Source organism: Protopterus annectens, chromosome 10.part0 (genome assembly GCF_019279795.1).
Source record: "Protopterus annectens isolate FY-2018-M chromosome 10.part0, PAN1.0, whole genome shotgun sequence".
Lineage (NCBI taxonomy): Eukaryota > Metazoa > Chordata > Ceratodontiformes > Protopteridae > Protopterus > Protopterus annectens.
The window spans coordinates 57,467,942-57,488,998 of NC_056744.1; the positions used below are offsets into that span (position 1 = coordinate 57,467,942).

The following is a 21,057-nucleotide window of genomic DNA, read 5'->3' on the forward strand; positions in this document are numbered from 1 at the left end:
ATACTAATTTAAAACATAAAATAGACAGGGGAGTGGTGGGACTAGAACCAGGAATGCCTCCTCTTTGTGCGAACACTCTACCACTATGCTATTGCTATTTGGCTTGAGTTGCATAAGCATTTCTTATTATGCTCTTCGATGTCGAAATTGCTAACTGCAGCTAAAAAGGGACACACCCGCGCAAACACGCTCAAATACGGGCAGCTATATCGGGAATTATAAAAAAAATTAGTTTACATTTTACATTTAGAAAGGGGTTTAGTATGTGGGGATGTGTACTGTTTGCTATGTGTACATTTCAGCGGACTCGCTCATTGCATTTCTCATTTTCACTTGATATGATTGCAGGGGCATGGATATTTGGACTGCTCGGCAGTCCAACACGCTCCCTGCAGTCTTACACACTCCGTGTAAGCCTTCCAGTTGAGTCAGCACCCTCATGTATATGCATGACACGCTGACGTCATAGTCTTAAACGGCAGTCTCCAAGTAAGACTTGGTTAGACTTACTCGGAGGATTACTGAATCCCCCCTAGTCTTGACTTTCAAGCCACTAGGGACCTATTGGACCAAGATTTCTTCTATTGCCACAAGTCAAACAGTTCCAAAAATACCAAAACAAGGGATCTAAATCTTCATAAGAAAAATTAAATAAATAAATAAATAAATAAATAAGTGGAAAGAGGAGCATTACACAGTGCCTCTAAAATAGACTTCCACTTCAAATCAAGAAGTGTGATAAATTATTTTCCTTCAAACGAAAACTAGCCAATTGGATAGGTATTCACAAATTCCTCCCTAACCCTACTGGCAGACAGGAGGCTTGCACTGAGGTCGAGTTCCTAACAAAGAGTACATGATCGCAAGTTATTTCCTGTGATCCTTTGTAGAGATAAAGTGGTGATAATTCTGAGCAAGTGCTCTTTTAAACCGGATAATGTATCACCTGTATAAAACTAAAGAAAAGTCAATAGTTTGGAGTAGTGGTATTAAAGCTGAGCCTGAACTAGACCAGTTAAGAGGTGTTAAAAGAGTACGAAAATTAGTTATACGAGAAAGAACATGCTATTGCTTGGACAAAATAATATTAAGTGTTCTCCTATGTATATTGCTTTTTTTAGTTGTTACGGACATTGTATATAGTTTTTTTTTTCTTGTTACTATATTAAGTTGTGTTATAAAATGAATAAAAACATTTTGGAAAAAAAGAAAGAAATTGCTTATAATAAAGAAGAGATTCAAAGGTTTTCTAGGTGGTGTAAATCAGCAATTGGCCTGAACTACTCTGGTGTTGAAGTGCTGGGAGTTTTATAGAGGGAATAATTGTAACTTAAATGACTTCCCGTGGAAGGAAAGACCCCCCAAAACAAAGAAGGAATGGTACTTGCAATGACGTGCTTTTGCGTAAGGTTTGTAAGGCAAACCCATTATTGGGGAGAGAGAGATCTCATAGGTGTTTGTACAGACGACTAGCAAGTTACGAAAAGTACTCTAATTTAAGAAGTCTGACTGGAACAGAATAAATACGATACGAGGGAGGGGCTTGCAAGATCTCATGATGCATAAAAAACACAAATTTGTAACAGAAACAAGTTAACAAAAGAACCGAAATTTTACAGCTGTCGACTTCAACAATGAAGTCACTTCGGTGGGTTAAGAAACGGCGCGAGCTACCCCACAATCTTGCGCATTTCAGTAAAAAAATGACATCTAAATTACGATAAAATCTAAGAAGTGAGGGCCTTCCAACCCGCCCCATCAAAAGTAGAATAAAAAGGAGATAAGAAACTGAATTAACTTGGTGGGTGGAATAATCCAAAGTTAACCCCTTCAACCGTACCAAGACAAAAAAATTAGATAAAAAAAGTACAAAAAAAATTAAGTTTACTACCCCCACCGAAAAACAGTTTCAGCAGAAAAAAACAACTATTTTTTCCCTTTGAGTAAGGATCCTAGTGGGAGGAGTGTCACATGTCAAAAGATTTCTAGCAACGTAAATGAATTCCTTTAGCCTTCAAGTATATCCTCACCGCGCAGCCGCTTAGAAACAACCCAGTTTGCGTCATTCGCCGTCGTGGCTGTCTGTGTTCTTGTCGGAAGCTGTTGTGTGAGTTTAGGGTTTAGCTCAGTGCTGAGAATCTGACAGGGAGTGAACCATCAGATGGGATGCATTAAACTCCGGGAATGTGCAGGTAATAATTAACGATTCTTAATTCCAAAATTAAGCGCTGGGCGAGGCTTTGGGTAGTACATCTGCCGACGACAGGGTAGTGTCATTCTGGCAGCAACGGCTGCATTATTAAAAATGCTAAACTGCCGCATCCCAGTTATCAGTTTCTGTATTGACAGCGGTGTCCGTCAGATTTAGTGACAGCGTAAATGTCAGTACTGGTGTGAAGACTGTCTCTGTTTCGTTGCAGCTGTCTTGTGACCGAGACACATGTTTTATTTATTTTAGTCTATGGAGGATTGTAGCAGATTGCAGAGTAGTATGTAGGGAAAAATAACCGGCTTCGTGAAATTGTTCATATGATGTTGTGACGAGGGCGTTGGGTAGTGCTTTGATTTTATTTTTTAACTGTACTGGTCGCTGTGGGTGGTGCGCACCACTCTCCAACTTCTGAGCCCGTGGGTTAAAAATCTTTCTCTTAACGGTTAGGAAATACTCAGTTAATTAATTAAATGCCTAGACCCAGTGTTCGCCGGTGGGAGGGTCGGGTCAGTTAAGTGGTCAAGTGTTGTCGGTGGTCACCGTTTTCCGCTGACTGTAAAAGTGCTGACGACACTTGAAGCTCGCCTCCACCCCGCAGTTATCTGAACCACTTTTTCATGTTGGTGTAGAATCACACATTTCTGGGTGATTTCTCGCTGTCATTGCCGCTGGTTTCATTTGTCATTTTGAATCATCTAAGGCAGACATCATTAATTAAGATTATAGCTTGACTGTCTGCTGTCATGTCTGTGTAACATTTTTGCCATCATGGTTTGGAATGTATACCAAAGCATTTGTGCATTGTTCATATGCAAACACACTATAGCAAATGTACTGATGTTATCCGAGTGACCATTTATTTTTAGAAGCTGGTAAGCACCACAGGGTGAGAGTCATGATGCATTTCCAGGCTTCTTGTAGGTATTAAAATATTTTTTAAATTTGAACACATTTGAAAGTATTTTATTGCACTCGTTGTGTAATTTTTGAACTGTGCGATTTTGAGTTTTGCTGATATAACCATTCTGTCAGGAATGATTTTATTTGTACCTTGTGTGTTTTACTCAGTATTGGGGATGGAGGCTGAGGTGTAAAGCTTTCAGCTGTCATTGATTTTGCAGCATAAGCCTAATTTTACCTCATATTTATTATTTTCCTTTTGTAATATATTTTTTTGGTAAGTCATTGATTGTAGTCTATCAATATTGATGGACATTGGAGTTTCATACTTCTTATTAGAGTCTGCATGTTGATACTAAATGTTATTGCTGCTTTTCACAGATTAATATTCCAAAACTTTTTTTTTTTGTCTTTTGTCCTTCGTCATTTTTGGCTTAATCACAGATTCTTGACCAAAGGAATAGAGAACTTGACTGAATTGTGTACTGAGACATCCACGTGCATGCACGATGTTCTTTTATGATCTGTGATATAAAATTGCACATAAGCTGGTAAATCAAGTGTCTGTACATAGAAGTTTTTACTTTCTTTTGTAAAACTGACTCATTTGTGGAGAAAGGCATAAATGTGATTTGTTGTAATTTTTGTCTATGTATGGATTTCTGTTTAACAACTGCAGTCTTTACTTATGTAGACCACGTTGGATGTTGAATCTTTAAATACTGAAAGAGCAGATGTAACTTGGTGAGTGACCGTTATTGGTGCTGTACCTTGAATGATTTTTTTTTTCCTGAATAATAGTCATGGGAATGCCGTATGTTTACTCTACTGCTTGATCATTGGAAAAGCGTTTGAAGTATGGAATAAATTAGAAAGGTACTGTTGTACAACTTCGTTTACCATAACAGTAGATGTTTGAGTAGATTACTGCTACAGTAGCCTAAGTTATAAGGAGTAAATACCAAAGCTTGGGGAGCACAGGACGAGGACAGTGGGTCAGAATCCAGGAGGCTCTAAAGAATAGCTTCAGCAAAGCCCTTCCCTGGACTTGTAATACCTGGTAAATGTGTGAACTAATGACCAACTTGCCATCTCTAGTATATTTCTCCCCTTCCAAAATCCAAGCAGAGTAAACCCTTACTGTGCCTGAAAGTAATAGTCCATGTGAAGAATAACACAAGTTAGTAGCTTGGGACAGTAGTCTTGAAACAGTATGTTAAAGATAGATATTATTTGTCTTATTTGTCCTATTTTCATAGAAAGTAAACATCTGATCAGCAATTTAGTAGGAGCTTGTTCTGTAAGTGTAGCACCTGAGTTATTTTTTGGTCATCTAAAGTTTGGAGAATCCTTTTTGCTGTCTGTTAGGCTGTGAAAAGAAAACTGTGAGGTTAATGGCCTGTTTCAGTGTGTACTTTAACACTATTTTAGGCATAAGTGTTTGGGGGTGTACTTCTGAAGGAAACCATATCCCTATGAAAAGTGAGATAGTAAACCACTAAGGCTTGTATCTCAGATGCTCATATGGCAGAGGTTAGAGCAGTTAATAAGACTGATTCCCAAGATAAGAACATAGTCAGTCTCCTAAGCAGGTTCAAAAGTAGACTGAATTTCTGGCAGGGAATCCGTATTTGAAGGGGGAGCTGAATTCCTTTGTTTCACAAAAAGAGTATTTGCCAAAAGATTGAAAAGCTGAAAAACATTTTGTTAAAGTGCTGAGAGAGAGGGATTAGAACTTCATTTTTATGCTTCCTTTCCTAGGAGACCTGTCTGAAAAGATATGGTGATGTGAACAGTCCCTTCCATGGGGAAAAAACATTTCTCAGCTGTGTGTAGTAGATGAATGTCTCCCAGTTCCTGCCCCAGTGCAAACAGTGGTGGTTCACCCTGTCCTAACTAGGGTATCTGAACAGCTGCAGAGGATGTGCCATTCTCCCTGTCCTTAGTGGCTTCCCAAGGAGCAACATTAGAGGGATAAAAGAAAAGACTGCATTGTCCGAGGAACAACTCATGGCTACAGCAGAGTCCTTCACCATTGGCTAAGGCACTGAAGCTGGAAAGTCCTACTGGGTAAAAGCCCATTTTCAGCAGAGGCCTGGGGAGAAAACCTCCAAATTATTACAAAAATATTTTTAAGAACAAAGATTTTACATAATTATCTTCTTTCAGCTGTTCCTGTTAGGGGTCGCCACAGTAATTATTACAAAAATATTTTTAAGAACAACGATTTTACATAATAATCTTCTTTCAGCTGTTCCTGTTAGGGGTCGCCACAGTGGATCATCTGTTTCCATTTCTTCCTGTCCTCTGCATCATGCTCTTTCACACCAACCGCCTTCATGTTCTCTCTCACCACATCCTTAAACCTTATCTTAGGCCTTCCTCTTACCTGGCAGCTCCATCCTTAGCATCCTTTTCCCAATATACCTAGCATCCCTCCTCAGCACATGTCCAAACCAACGCAATCTCGCCTCTCTTGCTTGGTCTCCAAACTGTCCAACCTGAGCTGACCCTCTAATATACTGATTCTTAATCCTGTCCATCCTAGTCACACCCAGTGCAGTAACAAACTAAACATAATATATATAAAAAACATTGGTCAAAAATTGATACAAGGTATGTGACATTCATTTAATATTTAGAGAACTTTTAGACCGTTTGTAGACAAAAGGTTAGTCTAATAACTAGGGATTGGAAAATTAAATGAGGGAAAAACAGGCTTAAGATATATTTAGAGAAAAGGTCAGGGAAGCGAATTAGCAATAGGAAATGAAATGAAGAAGGGGTAGTAAGGAGGAATATGGAATGAAATGAAGAAGGGGTAGTAAGGAGGAATATGGAATGAAAAGGTATTTGCTCACATTTTAGGGATATAATTTACCCTAATTTTGAGCAAGAACAAAGCCAGGTTTTAGCTAGGAAGTCTTTTGAGTGGTTTTGAAAAATGAGAGGGAGGATATACACCTGATGGGTACAGGAAAGGAGTTCCAGGTCTTAGCAGCCTTGTACAAGTGCAGATAATTCCCAGCAGTTTTGCTAGGTTTTTAGATAGACAGGTGTTTTTGGTCACTGAATTGCAATGATCATCTGGGAATATAGTTGTGAAAAATGTTTTTTAGTGCTGGACAGGCAGATGGAGGCTGGATAATTTTTATAGGTGGTTAGTTGATATGATAGTTCTGACCAATGTAGGCTTTTCTGTGCTATACAGTGGTGGGTTCTGCAAGGTGTATGTGTTGCAAATTTCGCAACTTTGTTACAGCATTGTTCAAGTTTTAATTTTTGTGAAGCCTGGAGATTAGTAAAGATAGGAGTGCCATAAAGAAGAGTGGGGGGGAGATAAGTAGTGGCAAGTGTAGTTTTAGTTGTCATTGAGCATTTTTGGCTCTGTAAAGCATTTCAAGTTTTTGATGAGACCGTTTTATGCAATCATGTATATGTAGGTTGAATGTAAGGTTATCATCCACTATCACCCCTAATAGTTTGCTACGAGAAGCGACTTCTGTGGTTTTATTAGCAATAAAAAAAACTTTAAACATTTTTTTTCATGAGAGAGGGATTTTGGTGGGGGGAGGGTAGTAATTTGGTCTTTTTTTGGTTGAGCACGAGTTGAGTCATGAAGCCATGTTTCAGTGGCTATTAAAGATTCCTGAGTAATGTTTTGCCATGTTGTCAGATGTGTAGATGAGTGGAATTGTCAGTGTATTGTATTAGGGTGGCCTGTTGTGTTGGAGGAAATGTTAAAGAGGAGGGGACGAAGGATAGAGCCTTGTGGTCCACCGGTAGTGACTGGGAGGTAAGGAGAGAGTGGAGTGCTATTTTAGTGACTGATACCTATTGGACAGGTAGCCTTTGAACTACAGAAGGGTGGGCTGACAAAGACCTAGTGAAGACATTTGAAGTAGAAGTTTGCTGTGGCAAACTGTGTCAGAGATTTTAGACAAGTCCAGAAATAAGGAAAAGACTAGTTTGCCATTATCTCTAGCTTTATTGACAGTATCTATGTAGGTTAGAATGGTAGTGTTAGTACTATGGGGGAGGATGGAAGCCATGTTGTGTATAGGAGATCTTCCTGCATGAGATAATCTAGCAATTTGTTTTTGAATACATTTTTCAAGTATTTTGGCTGGAGAAGATAAGATTGCTATAGCTCTAAAGCTGTTAATGTGTGTTGAATTTCCTCCTTTGTGCAGAGGGATAATGTGCGACTTTTCCATAGAGAGGGGAAATGTGGGATTTCTGGACTGACCTATTTATAAGGATTGAGATAGGATAGGCAATACTAGTGGTTGCTGTTTTTAGGTACTCTTGGAAGGTCATCATGGTTTAAGTCTGAGTCGTTTTATATATGATGTGGGTGTGACATCCCCACTCTGGACCAGTAGTCAAAGAGGTTCAATCCTCACCACTGACACTGGAGAGGGATGTTCACTTGGAATACAAATGGATACACTCATTATTTCCAGATGTAGATCTCTCTGAGGTTCAGTCCTCGCCACTGACACTGGAGAGGGATGTTCACTTGGAATACAAGTGGATACGCTCATTATTTCCAGATGTAGATCTCTCTCTGTGTCGAGCACAATTTCCCTTAAGAGCACACAGGGAACACAGCCCAGGGTCTGGATTTCTCTGTCTCCCTCCAGGTCCTCCGTAAGACTCCCCACTGGCACAGCTGCTGAGTTTGGTCCTCAGCCAAGTCCTCCACCACTCTAACTGTGAAACCAGTGCTTCATGTCCCTGCTCTAAGTAGCTGACGCACACACACTTTGAGATTTGATTCACACACACACACCTGGAAACGCTGGCACAGGTTTACTAGCTATGCCCCCTTCTGCCTAGACTATAAGGTAGTTATCACTGCCATCAGGCAGTACAAAGCCAGCTATTGCAAGGGTAGCCAATTGTACTGCGTGAAATTAATATTAATACCAATAGTAATGTTGACCAAACAGCAAGGCTTTCAGGAGTGGCCAGAGTTATCACCAAATAAATATATGCAAATACTCTCAAAACTTAATTATTTTCTAAAAAGGGCCAGCTACAGTGAAACATTTAATTATATTTAATAATAAAAGAACAAGAAAATAATAAATATCTATTTACAGTAAACACTAGTTTGTCACAAGGAAATATTAAAAATACAGCTGAAAAGATTCATACATTTTATAGCAAAACAATAATTAACTATTCTCACTATATATTTTCCTGACTAATCTGAAGCGTACTAGTCTCTGGTCACTTACCGGCGCAAGGCAAGATGAAGTGGATGAGTGGTCTTCCTCCTTTGTCAGGTTCCGAGAAAGACTGCTCAGTCTGAGAGACTTCTCAGTGTAATAGCTAAATATTATGTCAGAGTTGATTACACAATGACATCACATCTGGTCATCTGACTCTGTTTCCCACACTCGCCAACACTAGACGCTGCAAGGAGTTTAGCACCTGTGTGTTACCATGCACACAGAGCTTTACTCAGATCTGCTGCAGCTCCTGGAAGTCATAAAAACACAAAACACTTCCTTCTATAGGAGCTAACAAACCATACTTCTTACAGACATTGCATCTCTGGCTTCTTTCAAAACTGTGAGATAACACCTTTATGGCCTAGCCCCATTATTTAATCTCAAACTTAAATATAGCAAAGAAAATCTCTTCCAGTATCCACTCTTAAAATATATACATTTAAACAATTACAATAATGCACATACGTTTCTTTTCTTTCCAATAGGTATACTGTTGATACATTTTAATACAAGTGTTTTTACAAATATATTTTTCGACACAAACATCTGTACAAATCAATTTGATATATAGATGACATATAATTATTTACAAAATTCCAGCTAGCTGTGCTGCCATATATTACAAATCCACTTCCCTACTACTTCTGGTATGGCTGGCAGTACCTCCAAGCATCGCAGTGGACACTGGTTCAAAGGTGAAAATGGATGTGGTGATATGTGACTGTTGGCAGGGTTGGGATTAGATACTGAAGAGTCCTTGGTTAGAGATGCTATGTTATCTATAAAATAAGGGTTGAAGTGTGTTACAGTTTTGAGTGGTGAGTTTCCACCCATCCTCAGGTCATTTTATAGTTGAAGGCAATCAGTTTGCAAGTAAAACAGGTTTTCTGTCATTTCCTGAGACTGACTAATTGGCATATGCAGTAAAGTCTACTGGTCAAGCAAAAAGGGGACCGTGACCAACTTAGTAAGATGTCCTTAACTGTTTCACAGAGCAGGCATGTAGTTTACTGATTTAAAGATAATATGCAGCAATTTCAGATTACGTGCTAATAATAAGTAAAATATATGAGACACTGGTGCAGTCCCACCTGTCTGCTAAAAAGAGAGGAATTCAAGGAATGGGTAGCAGAAATTGTTTGGGAACTGTTATAGAAAACTTTTTATATATATATATATATATATATATATATATATATATATATATATATATATATATATATATATATATATATAGCTAGGGAGTGGGATTCAATTTAAGTGACTTGTTTATAGTATGGGATGGTCCCCATGGAGCTGTACGTGATTTTGTACATTACTTGGAGAATAGTACCAGTTTTCTTAGATTCACTTTGAATTGTTCATTGGATAGAATAGATTTTTTTGGACATAACCACCACGAAGAACTCTCCTGGGGGTTTCAACAGTGTGGGTATAGAATTCCTTCCTGGAGGAATGGGCTGTTGCGTCATAGTAGCATGCATCGTGAACACATTTATGCAAATATAGTGAAGGGTCAATCTATGCATGTCTAGGTTACACAAAGATGATGATTTTTTTGAGACAGCATTGTGTGACGTTTTCAAAGAATTTACCATTAAGGGTATACGTCTAAGGATCTGCATGAGTCTGTAAGAGTGATTAGGAAAGAAAGAAAGCGGGTAGAGCAGCCCCTTACTGTTCTTAAAGTAGGGAGTTAATCACATCTGTTAGGGAAACTAAAGTTAAAATCCTTAAGGTTATTTTTAAATACTCTGATATTAGCCTAGTGATGTTATAAGAAGAAACTGGCCCATTCCCTAAGGATAAAGCTTTAATGGGTTGTAAACCCAGTTTTGTTTTTAAGAATAATCTGTCTTTAAAGCGACTTCTATGCTGTGGGGCAGGAGCGGGAATTAATGGACATGGCTTAACCTCCGATAGATCGGGGACTTTTCCATGTCATAATTGCAAGGCTCGTAAGCAAAAAATGTTTTGTTCATCCGGTCACCGAGCATATGTTTGAACCCATATTTTATGCAGATTGTAGACATTCAGCTGTGATTTACTTAGCAATGTGCCAAGATTGCTCTTATTTCTGTGTTGAAAAAACTAGTAGGCAGTTGAGAGCATATTTTAGAACATCAAGGTGATATACATTAAAGAAGACTAACTCTAATGCTTTAGCTGAGCATGCTGTTATCTATACAGATCGTGATAATTTCTCTTTTTTAGTGTTGCAGAATGTTTATGACAATGTTAGAGGTGGTGATTTTAATAATAGAATAGAAAAGGCTGAAATTAAATGAATAATTGCCTTGCAGGCTGAAATTAAATGAATAATTGCCTTGCAGGCGCACAGAGTACCTGGTTTAAACATCACTGTTCCTTTAAAACCAATTCTTAGGGAACATCAGTTATCACCTAGTTAATTGCTTTCTGTGGTTACTAATGGTATTGGTAGATCTTTAATGGTTTTTAACACATTTTTATGGTCTGATGAAGTGGTTTCACTGCAAAAGCGCTTACCCGAAATAAAGAATTATACTCTAGCTTTTTTTGGTGTGATTTGGTTCTGTATATATTTTTGACGATTTTCCGCTTGTACCTGGGGATTGCTGTATTTGTATCTTTGATCCTAAGAGAAAGACCAGCACTGGTAGAGTTATTAGTAGAATCTAGAACAAAAGGAGCTGTTTTTAAAAAAAATTAGTAGAGCATAATAAGTAATTAGTAAAGCATACAAAATATTGCATTATAACTGTTACAGTCAATCAGAGAAGGTTTGAAAAAATTGGATAAGAAATTCACAAAGATACAATGGGGGGTATATGTCTGTCTCCTAAATATGCAACAAAGTCTAGAAGACTGAGAATCTTTGAAAGTGTTTACCTGGGGTATACAAAATACCTATGTAGACTCCAAAGAATTTTTCCTTGGATAGACAACAAATGTTGGAGGTGTGATGAGGAAGAAAGAGGCAACTAGGAGCATATTTTCTGGGAGTGTAATGAGTTGGCAGAAGATTTCCTTCAGACTGCTCTGTCAGATATGCTGGGTGAGCAAACTGGTGTAACTAAGGAAATATTTTTTGAGCTATGATACAGAATCAAAAGTGCCTAGATATAGTAAGGCCTTGCTGAGTCTAATTGTGGTGGCAGCCAAAAAAATAATTACTTTAAAATGGAAATCAAAGTCTAAACCAACTTTACTAGAAGTAGTGAATATAGTAACAGAGATAAAACAACTGGAATTGGGATCTTTAGAAAGTGTAATATATCCTTCCTAGACACCATTATTAAGGCTAGGGGCAACACTAAATTAATCTCCCCCCTCTTTCTAGTCCTTTGTAAAGCTGTCGATACCAGCTGCCATCCCAAACTATCAAAAATGTCTGCCTTTGGTCTATCCAACTCTTCTCTTAACTGGATGACTAGCTATCTATATAATCATTGCCAGTTTGTTAAATTGCTCTCTGCTTTGCCTTCTTTCTTCTCACTGTACAATGGAGTTCCACAAGGCTCCATCATTGTCCCCTTTCTCTTGAATGTATACACAGGCGATGCCACTCATTTGCTCAGCAGTCATGCTCATCTGCAAACCATTACACAAGATGCCTTCATCTCCATCAAAATTTGGTTAACCAAGCCACATGCCAATCTAACATCAAAACTAGAAGTATGCTATATAAAATGGAGAGGTGTGCAGCAAACAAGCCAAATGGTTCCCAGCATCGCATTGTACTCAAATCCTTAAACTAGCTCAAGCTCCCTCTCCATCTCAGATATACCCAACTTCTTCAAGCACACAATGCTATACAACCCCTTAGCTTGTTCTGCTGTTAGCTCTACTGTTAATCACTACCTACCTAACTGGCCCTTCACTTCTCTGAAAAACAACTCCTTACAATTTATAAACCTAAAAGTCCACTAGACACTCTGTGTTTACTCAAATTCATTTGCCAAAGCTTGAAACACTGATATTTAGCACTCGCTTGTTTTAAACACTCAACTAGTCCTGGCTCTCTACTTGCATTACATCAGGCTGAAACCCCATTCTTTCTCTTCTGGTCATGCTCTCCTCTTACTCTTCCTTTGTTACTCTTCCCCTCTCCTCCTCTCATCTTCCCATCACTCTTCTCATTTTCTGTTCTGTCCAATATCCCCCTACGTTTCTTTCTAATAGCGACTTTTCTACAAAGCCTAATCTTGGCTCTTCTCTGTAAATGAGCAAGCTGTCAAATTGTAAAAGTTGTAGAAGCGCAATAATGTTAACCAGGTAGTTAAAAAACTGTAAATATTATACTGTTGTTTCTTCTGCCACCTCATTTGTGTTAAGTAAATATTGTATTATGTCCAGTCTGACTTTCCCGTTAAACAGAAGTCAAATACATTTTAATACACTGTGGTCCAGGAACTGAGACCTGTGATATTTTATCTTACTGATTTTGGGGCCTTTATTCACAGAGGCAAGGAGATCCATCCATATGCATTGAAGTTTTGCCTGGAAAAGACGCCAGCAATTGAATGAACCTTTGCTTAAGGAGAGACCACCATAACTTTGCAAGGAACCATTACAGTTTTCTAGATTCCCAAGGGAGTGGACACAGAACTCAGAACTACTTATTTAGTGTTTTGCAATGAACAAAGCCCCTTAAAAGACTTACTACAGCTTTCCAGAATCGTATCTTCTGGATTTAAAGAACTTTTTTCAGGGGAAGGGGGTACTTACAAAAGTATTTGACTCTTTGGATGTTAAATTTTATATGTTATTTGATTGACAGTACACCCCTAAGAGTTGACCTAGTTGTGCAGGATTTGGGAACTTATGTCGGTGGTGACTTAAATGTTGACCAATGTATTTACATTGTTGTAAGAAAGACCTTTTTTATTGCATAGTTTATAAACAAAGTAATTGTGTCTAGATCTAGGGATGTTCTCGTCTCCTTTACTCAACCCTCATTCGGCCTTTCATTGAATATAATGCCCCCCTTTGGCAAGTATCTGACACATGCAACAACTGGAACAACCACAGAGATACCTTACTAAAAGGTTACAAGGCGTAAACAACATGTCTTACATGGATTTAGAAAACTGTCTGTAGGATGCAGAGTATACTGACAGAACTTTAAGAAGTGACCTGTGTCTGGCGTACAAGGCACCCTCCAACCAATTACTGGTGGATTTATTACACATCAGAAAGTTAGATGGCATCAGAAATCCTTAGTCTAGGGACCTGAACCTCTTTTGCAGCATCAACAGAATGGTTTGGAGGGGGCCGATATATAGGTCACAGAGGATCCCGCTGCTATGGAACATATCTCCAAACCTTCATACCTATCCATATTCAAGTGCAGCTTAGATCTATGGATGAGAAACAGAAAATGTACCACAGGACTGCCCCTTTTACTACTAATGGATAGAGGCAGCTCCTGAATGCTTTATCCCATGCATGGGTGCCACAAATTATCTGTGGTATTATCCCAGTTATTCTCATTAGGGGTAGCCATGGGATGGGGTAAGGTCAGTCTGTAACCAATGTGATGAGTTATTGTGAGCACACAAAGCCTAGTACTTACTGATGGACGTTCAGCTACTGCAGATTTGTTTTTCCTTCCTTATTAATGCCGCACAGTGATTTTTATCAATATCTATTTGTTTAGTTTTACTAATTTAATTTGTTTTAATAGTGTAATAAATTCTGTTTCTGTACAGACAACCTGTTGCATGTTAGCTGCTTTAAATGACAATGTAGTTTTGAACATAGATTGAGCAGTGGGTTTGGTAAGGGAGGAAGGTAAATGTTGAGCCAAGTTTTCCCCTTACAGACAAAATTCATAGATGATAATATAAATACCTTGCATGTTAGATTATTTGTTTAACTAAAATGTTACAAAATCTGCTCCAGCCATGATCCAGCCCAGTATCACTATAGCTTAGAAAGGAAAATGCAGAATGAGATTTTGTAGTCATGTACATCGTCAGACTACATTATAAACTGAAAATGCAGAATGAGATTTTGTAGTCGTGTGCATTGTCAGACTACATTATAAACTGAAAATGCAGAATGAGATTTTGTAGTCGTGTGCATTGTCAGACTACATTATAAACTGAAAATGCAGAATGAGATTTTGTAGTCGTGTGCATTGTCAGACTACATTATAAACTGAAAATGCAGAATGAGATTTTGTAGTCGTGTGCATCGTCAGACTACATTATAAACTGAAAATGCAGAATGAGATTTTGTAGTCGTGTGCATTGTCGGACTACATTATAAACTGAAAATGCAGAATGAGATTTTGTAGTCGTGTGCATCGTCGGACTACATTATAAACTGAAAATGCAGAATGAGATTTTGTAGTCGTGTGCATCGTCGGACTACATTATAAACTGAAAATGCAGAATGAGTTTTTGTAGTCGTGTGCATCGTCGGACTACATTATAAACTGAAAATGCAGAATGAGATTTTGTAGTCGTGTGCATCGTCTGACTACATTATAAACTGAAAATGCAGAATGAGTTTTTGTAGTCGTGTGCATCGTCGGACTACATTATAAACTGAAAATGCAGAATGAGATTTTGTAGTCTAGTGCATCGTCGGACTACATTATAAACTGAAAATGCAGAATGAGATTTTGTAGTCGTGTGCATCGTCGGACTACATTATAAACTGACAACAATATTTAACCAAAACAAAACCTAACACGTGCACTGGTGGAAAAGTGTTTTATATGGTCATTCCAATTAGATATTGCCTTGCAAATGTTTGCCCAACTCTCCACAACAAACACGGATGATCTCGGTCAATTTCAGTACATCTTTCTTATAAAATATATATTTTGAATTAAAAGCAGCCAAGGTCACTATGCATTCTGTTGTGCACTTGCATTTCTCTTTGCGCCACTGTATCTGCTCACATCTTTGGGGTGGCGGAGGCTGATGTGGAAATCAGCACATTAAATCCTTATTTACATGCTAGGCTACAACTCATTCAACCCTTTAAGTGGCAGTAGGTCACGGCATCCCCACACTTGTATAAATCTCCTAATACCCAAGCAGTCACACACAAAAGTTCCTCAAGACACTTGCACTTAACCTGCCAGCAGATAAATCCAGCATTAAAATGCTGGTTTAAGATGCACTCAGAAACGTGATCCACTGTTCTGCAAAACACGCTTAACAGTAGGAACCCCCAATATTTGGCAAATTAGAATATAGAATATAAGAGATGGTAACTCTTAGGACTACGTGATCTGCCATTGTCATTCACTCCTAAAGGAACACTTAACCCATCAAATGGCAGAAAATGTCGAAGTTCAACATTACTAACTGCACGTATTGGCATTTGTTCAGTTTCTACATAATTATTGGCTTTCTAGACTTTAAATATTTCACACATAACATGCTCCCCAGACCTTACTTTTAGCCACAAGGGTGAGAATACAACTTGCTGTAACTCAGTGCTGTATAGAGACGCATCTAGTTTGAATGTATACCAGTCAGAGGTCATGTGACTTTCTTTCTGAAATTTTCTTCCTTGTATGATAATGCAGTGCACCCACCACATGCATGCTGTTGAAAAGGACCTGAAAAGAAAAAAGCTTGTATAGTGAGTACACTTGCAAAAAGACGAAACACACACACAAAATTGTATTTATTACTTCTGAAACAGTATACCAGCTTAAGAGAACTTGACCCCTTCCCCAGTTCTTGTGCCTTTTTCAGTACTTGGGTTGTGGGGGGGGAGTAAGATCCTGAAATGACGAGCTTAAGAAGGAGAACAGTTATAAGCACAGCTCATTACACAAATGTATTGTGCCAGACATGGCATGCACTTGGCTACTCCTCTGATCATGGACAGGAGTGACCCACATTGTTAATCCAGGTTTGCTTCATTCTCCCTGCAGGGTAAGTCAGCCTCTAAGAAGGCTGCAGTTGGGCATCCATCAGATTACTATCAGGCATCCAGAAGCAGCATCACAGACCTGCAAAAGTCATGAAGATGAATTGGTAAATTCCACTCTGTCACTCTTACCCTACATTACATGTTTTTGCTCCTCTACAGTCTTTATCACAGGGCACAGATGTGTTCGGATACTGGCACATTTACATGCATATCACCCTTTGGGAAATCCTCCATACAAAACCCATTAAAATCTGCTAGATGAACTCCTGGGCTCTTGAAAATGAGGCAGTTGCAGTTCTATTTCTTAACCCATGTGTTATGTGGGAAAAGCAGCCACCTTTCAGATTTCAGTTCATCCTTTAGTCAACGAACTTGGGTAATTGGCATTCCATTTGAGCATTTGATATTAAGAAACAAAGTCCAATAGTTTTACTCTAAACACTTTATCAGGATGTCATCTACTTATTCATATTATTAGAGTAAAAAAGACACGTGACATTTTGTCTTTCAGACATAAGTTAAGCTACTCAAAGAATGTCTTGGTGTTCACTTTTATTCACGTTTCTATAATTTGACAGATGAATTTAGGTTGCAAACTGTGCCCGTCCCTAGGAAAACTGCCACTCACCAATTCTTTTGCCAGAAGGATTTGTTCAATACTGGCACAAGTCATCCGTACAAGATGCTTCCTCTTTCAACTGTCAAGTCCTTATATGATTTTTTTTTTTTTTTTTTTTTTGGGGGGGGGGGGTATTCAAAATTTTTGACGTGCTTTGATGTGCTTTGGTTATGACAGTCTGCCATGTGTCAGTAAGGTATGCATGTGTAGTACTACAGCAAGTACAGTCTGCCATGTGTCAGTAAGGTATGCATGTGTAGTACTACAGCAAGTACGTGGGAGAATATTATTTAATCCATTTACTATCACACACCTTAAAATTGCTCACTTTCTATGTCTAATCATTACTGCCAAATACCTTACTGTTTGTTTTTCATCAGCCTCACTACTTCCATCAGGTTTACATTTCTGAAAACTAGTAGAGCTACTGACTTGTAACCCTTGCACTCCTAAAGGTAATGTACTCACTTTGGCACTAGAAGACTAAGTCCATGGGTTCCATTCCCACTCCAGGTGACTGAATTGCTAATACTGTAGTGCAGCATTAGAGGGCTACTGCACTCCAAAGATTATCAACCTTCAGGTGAGACGTTGATTCGAGGTTCCATTTGCTTCTGTTTGCGGTAGTTCAGGTGGATATAAAATATCCCATGGTACCTATAAAAAAAAGAGATGGGGAAGTTCCCTGATGCCCTGGCCAAATTTCCCACAGTAATAGAAATACCGTGTGTCTCACCTGAAAAGAGGTCACTAATTTAGTGGGACTAACCTGGTCAACAGGAGTTAAGTAAATCATTTCTACCCATTTGTTTTGACGAGCTTTATAGGGGCTCACACAGGGAAAACTAAAAAGCCAAATAGAATTTAAAATAGTAACTAAGAGTGTATGAAAATAGAATTGTTTTGTGATTGTTGAAAATGACTTGTGCTTGTGGAGTATTGTATTGGTGTTCGCTACTTTGTTTTAAGTTGTGTTGTTGCTGCTACGTTTTGCTGGATAAGCAAATTTGTTAGATAAGTAATCTACACCTTGACTAAAGGAGTAATTTATGTCTGATCCACAGTACATCTTAGACAACAGAGTAAAATGCATGAAAGAAAAGTCCATGCATACCTGCCGCTGGAGCAGGCCAGAGGTTCGAGATCCCTGCCCATTTAGAAAGGAGTCTATTATGAGAATTATACAGCGTAATATGGATTACATGCAGAACTGTCAGTCTGAATTTGAGCCATAGGACAGAGAGACCCAAGTCATCTGAAACAGCTGATGGATATTGTGATGACCCACCACTGCCAACCAGTAATCAAGGAGCCTTAATCCTCACCACTGGCAACAGCGGGGGGCGTTCACTGAGAAGGTAATGGATACACACACAGTATTTCCAAATGCAGCTCTCTGCATCAAGTGCAATTTCCCTTAAGGGCACACAGAGACCACAGTCGGTCCAGGACTGGTTTCTGCCTCTTCTTCAGAGCCCCAATAAGACTCCCCACTGTCACAGCTATAGAGTTGAGATCTCAGCTGAGTGATCAAGCCAAGACCTCAAGCACCCTCTCTGTCCAACCAGTGCTCCGTGTCCCTGCCCAAATAGTTGACACATGCACTGTTTGAGGTTTGATTTACACACACACACAAGGCTGGCACAGGTTTACTAGCTATGCCCCCTTCTGCCCAGACTATAAGGTAGTTTTCACTGCCACCAGTCACTCCTGCCAGCCACCGTAAGGCCCTTAATATAAGGTGTTCAGTCTTGCTGTGTAATATTAATATTAATACAAATGGTAGTTTGATCAAGAACAAGGCAGATAGAAGCCCACACAGTGTCACTAAGTAAATATGCACGTACTCTCAAAACTTAAACATCTCTACACAGATCAGCCACAGTGAAAGGTTTAAGTATATTTAATAATAAATAGTAAAAGAACAAGGCAATATTAAATAATATATTCACAGTGACAGAGTGCAGGACCACAGGAAATACTTAAAAGTAACATTGCAGTACAGGCTCACACAAATAAAGAAAAATATCTAAACTAAGCTTCACTATATTCCTTATTGTATCCAGAGAATTACTGTACCCTAACAACTTACTAATAGAGCAAGGTAGATGATGTGATGAATGGTTCTTGTTGTTGTCTGGTCCAAAACATAATGCAGAATGCTCTGTCTCACTAAGGGGCTTCTCAAAATAATATCTAAAATATCACTGCTGGGATAGCTTGCGGAATTACATCATTTCTGGTCGTCTAACTTGTTCTCATGCAAATCCCCATTGCTGAAGCTGGCAGTGTTTAGCGTCTACCTGTAAAAATTCTCATACAAGGGCTTTTGCTCAGATCTTTGGCAGATGCTGGAAGTCGTAAAACAATTAAAAAATGTCAGCTAGCTGTGCTGGCAATATCTCCTTTCGTCACAAATATACTGAAGTCCATAATAGAAACGAGTTGCAGTAAACCAGAAGGGCAGGGCTTCAAACACCCATTTAGTGATAGTTTTGTATCCCTTCTAAGTATGTACCAGTAAGAAAGAGGGCTAACTTCCAGAATGACTCTGATTCTGATAGTGATTACCGCAGTCATATACGTAACATTTAAACAAGAAACAAAAATAAGTTGTAACTGCAAAATTAAGTTTAACTTGGAGGCAAAAAAGGGTGATATTGCCCAATATATTTAAGGTGAGTGCTTAGCAGTATTAGTTGTAACAGTAAAGAGGAACAAAGTTTTGTAATCAGGTGGTACAGAGACAATGAAAGGATAGACTGGGTATTCAGGTGGTACAGAGACAATGAAAGGATAGACTGGGCAAAAGTATCTGAGGAAAGTAAAAATAAGCCACAGAGTTTGTATTCATTTTAAAGAAGAAACTTGGAAGCTATTAAGAGGCTAGATAGGCAGTATACCTAATGAAACTTGGTGCCCATCAAAATCCACAAGAATTGTATAATTTAAAGGGTGCTGTTTTCTTTTCCTTGCAGCTGATGACTTTTCAGGTGCATTGAGTGATGCTTTTCAGAATGTGTACATAGTCTACCTTTCCACATTAAGGCAGTGTTATCCCTGAAGTTTAAAAAGAAACCTCAGACTATGCAGTAGATTGTAGACAAGGCAGTAAATATCTTGGCGCCCACTAAGGGGGATGAAGCTGTGCCACCACAAAAAGGGAGGGGGGTATACTTGCTGCCCAAGCCCAAATACTAGAAGTCAAAGCTTCTGATACCCTTGACATGATGTGAAATGAACTACCTCTGTGCAGGCTAAAAGCCATGTTTCAGGAACCTGCTCTACAAACTCCAGTGGAGTTTCCTCTGCAGTCCAGACCTCCCCAGTCCTATTTCCCCCCACTGACAGCTGTAAAGAAGGCAGAGTCCTAGTAGATGAAATGGTAGAACCATGTCTTTGTCCCCCTTCGCCTGTTCTGACAGATAACTAGTACAGTGTGTTCCAGAATTATGACAGGCCAGCCCAGAAATGGATCGAATTCTCCTCACAGAGAAGGGATGAGAGCGTAAGTAATACAGTCATGGGATGAGTACACTGTTAGCAAATGTATATGCTGTACAAATAGCAGTCCACTGCAGTTTGCAGGACATTGTAATATGTGCAGACTTTGATTATGCTAGGCTTTCACACCTTTGCCATGCTGGAAGGCTAATGTCATGCTCCACTGTAAAGGTAAGAGTTGTACATGCCAAGCTAATTTTGGCTACAGATAAGTTAGTACAAAGTCATGCTTAACAATGTATTGGAAAAACGTCAGACTACTCAAAAGTACATGGAGCAGACAAAGCTGGAAATGATGTAGCTGATGCTGTGTCTAAAGAATGCATCTTAAGTGATATAACCTGGGACTTTACTCCAGCCCAAGCAAACATATAGATGCAGTTACTTATTAGCAAAAAAGTCAAGAACAGAAGTATATTTTACACTTTTATAATGACAGGCCTGATTATGACTTGATAAAAATGCTGCAGGATGATGAATGTGAAGGGAATATTCACTGTTTCATTTAGGATCCCAGGGCAAACAAGTTTGCAGAAAGTAATTTACCCATACCAACAGTCATGATCTTGAGGCCTGGTGTAGTTGTAAGTTTTCTGTTAAAATATGGTCTGCGGTAAGGACTGGCGACTACCTCACACAGATTCTAGTGGGTAGTACCTTTGGTTTACAGACAGATTATGCATCATGCACATGAT

General features: G+C 38.9%; 1 protein-coding gene across 2 annotated transcripts in view; it reads left to right on the plus strand.

The window, feature by feature from the left end:
• The first annotated feature begins 2,052 nt into the window (after positions 1 to 2,052).
• The window catches only part of NDEL1 (nudE neurodevelopment protein 1 like 1), a 565,699-nt gene continuing 546,694 nt past the window's right edge, over positions 2,053 to 21,057 (plus strand). For both annotated transcript variants that reach the window (XM_044085020.1, XM_044085019.1), the window contains exon 1: positions 2,053 to 2,192. The gene's annotated coding sequence lies outside the window, so the exon portion shown is untranslated. The remainder of the gene's footprint in view (positions 2,193 to 21,057) is intronic.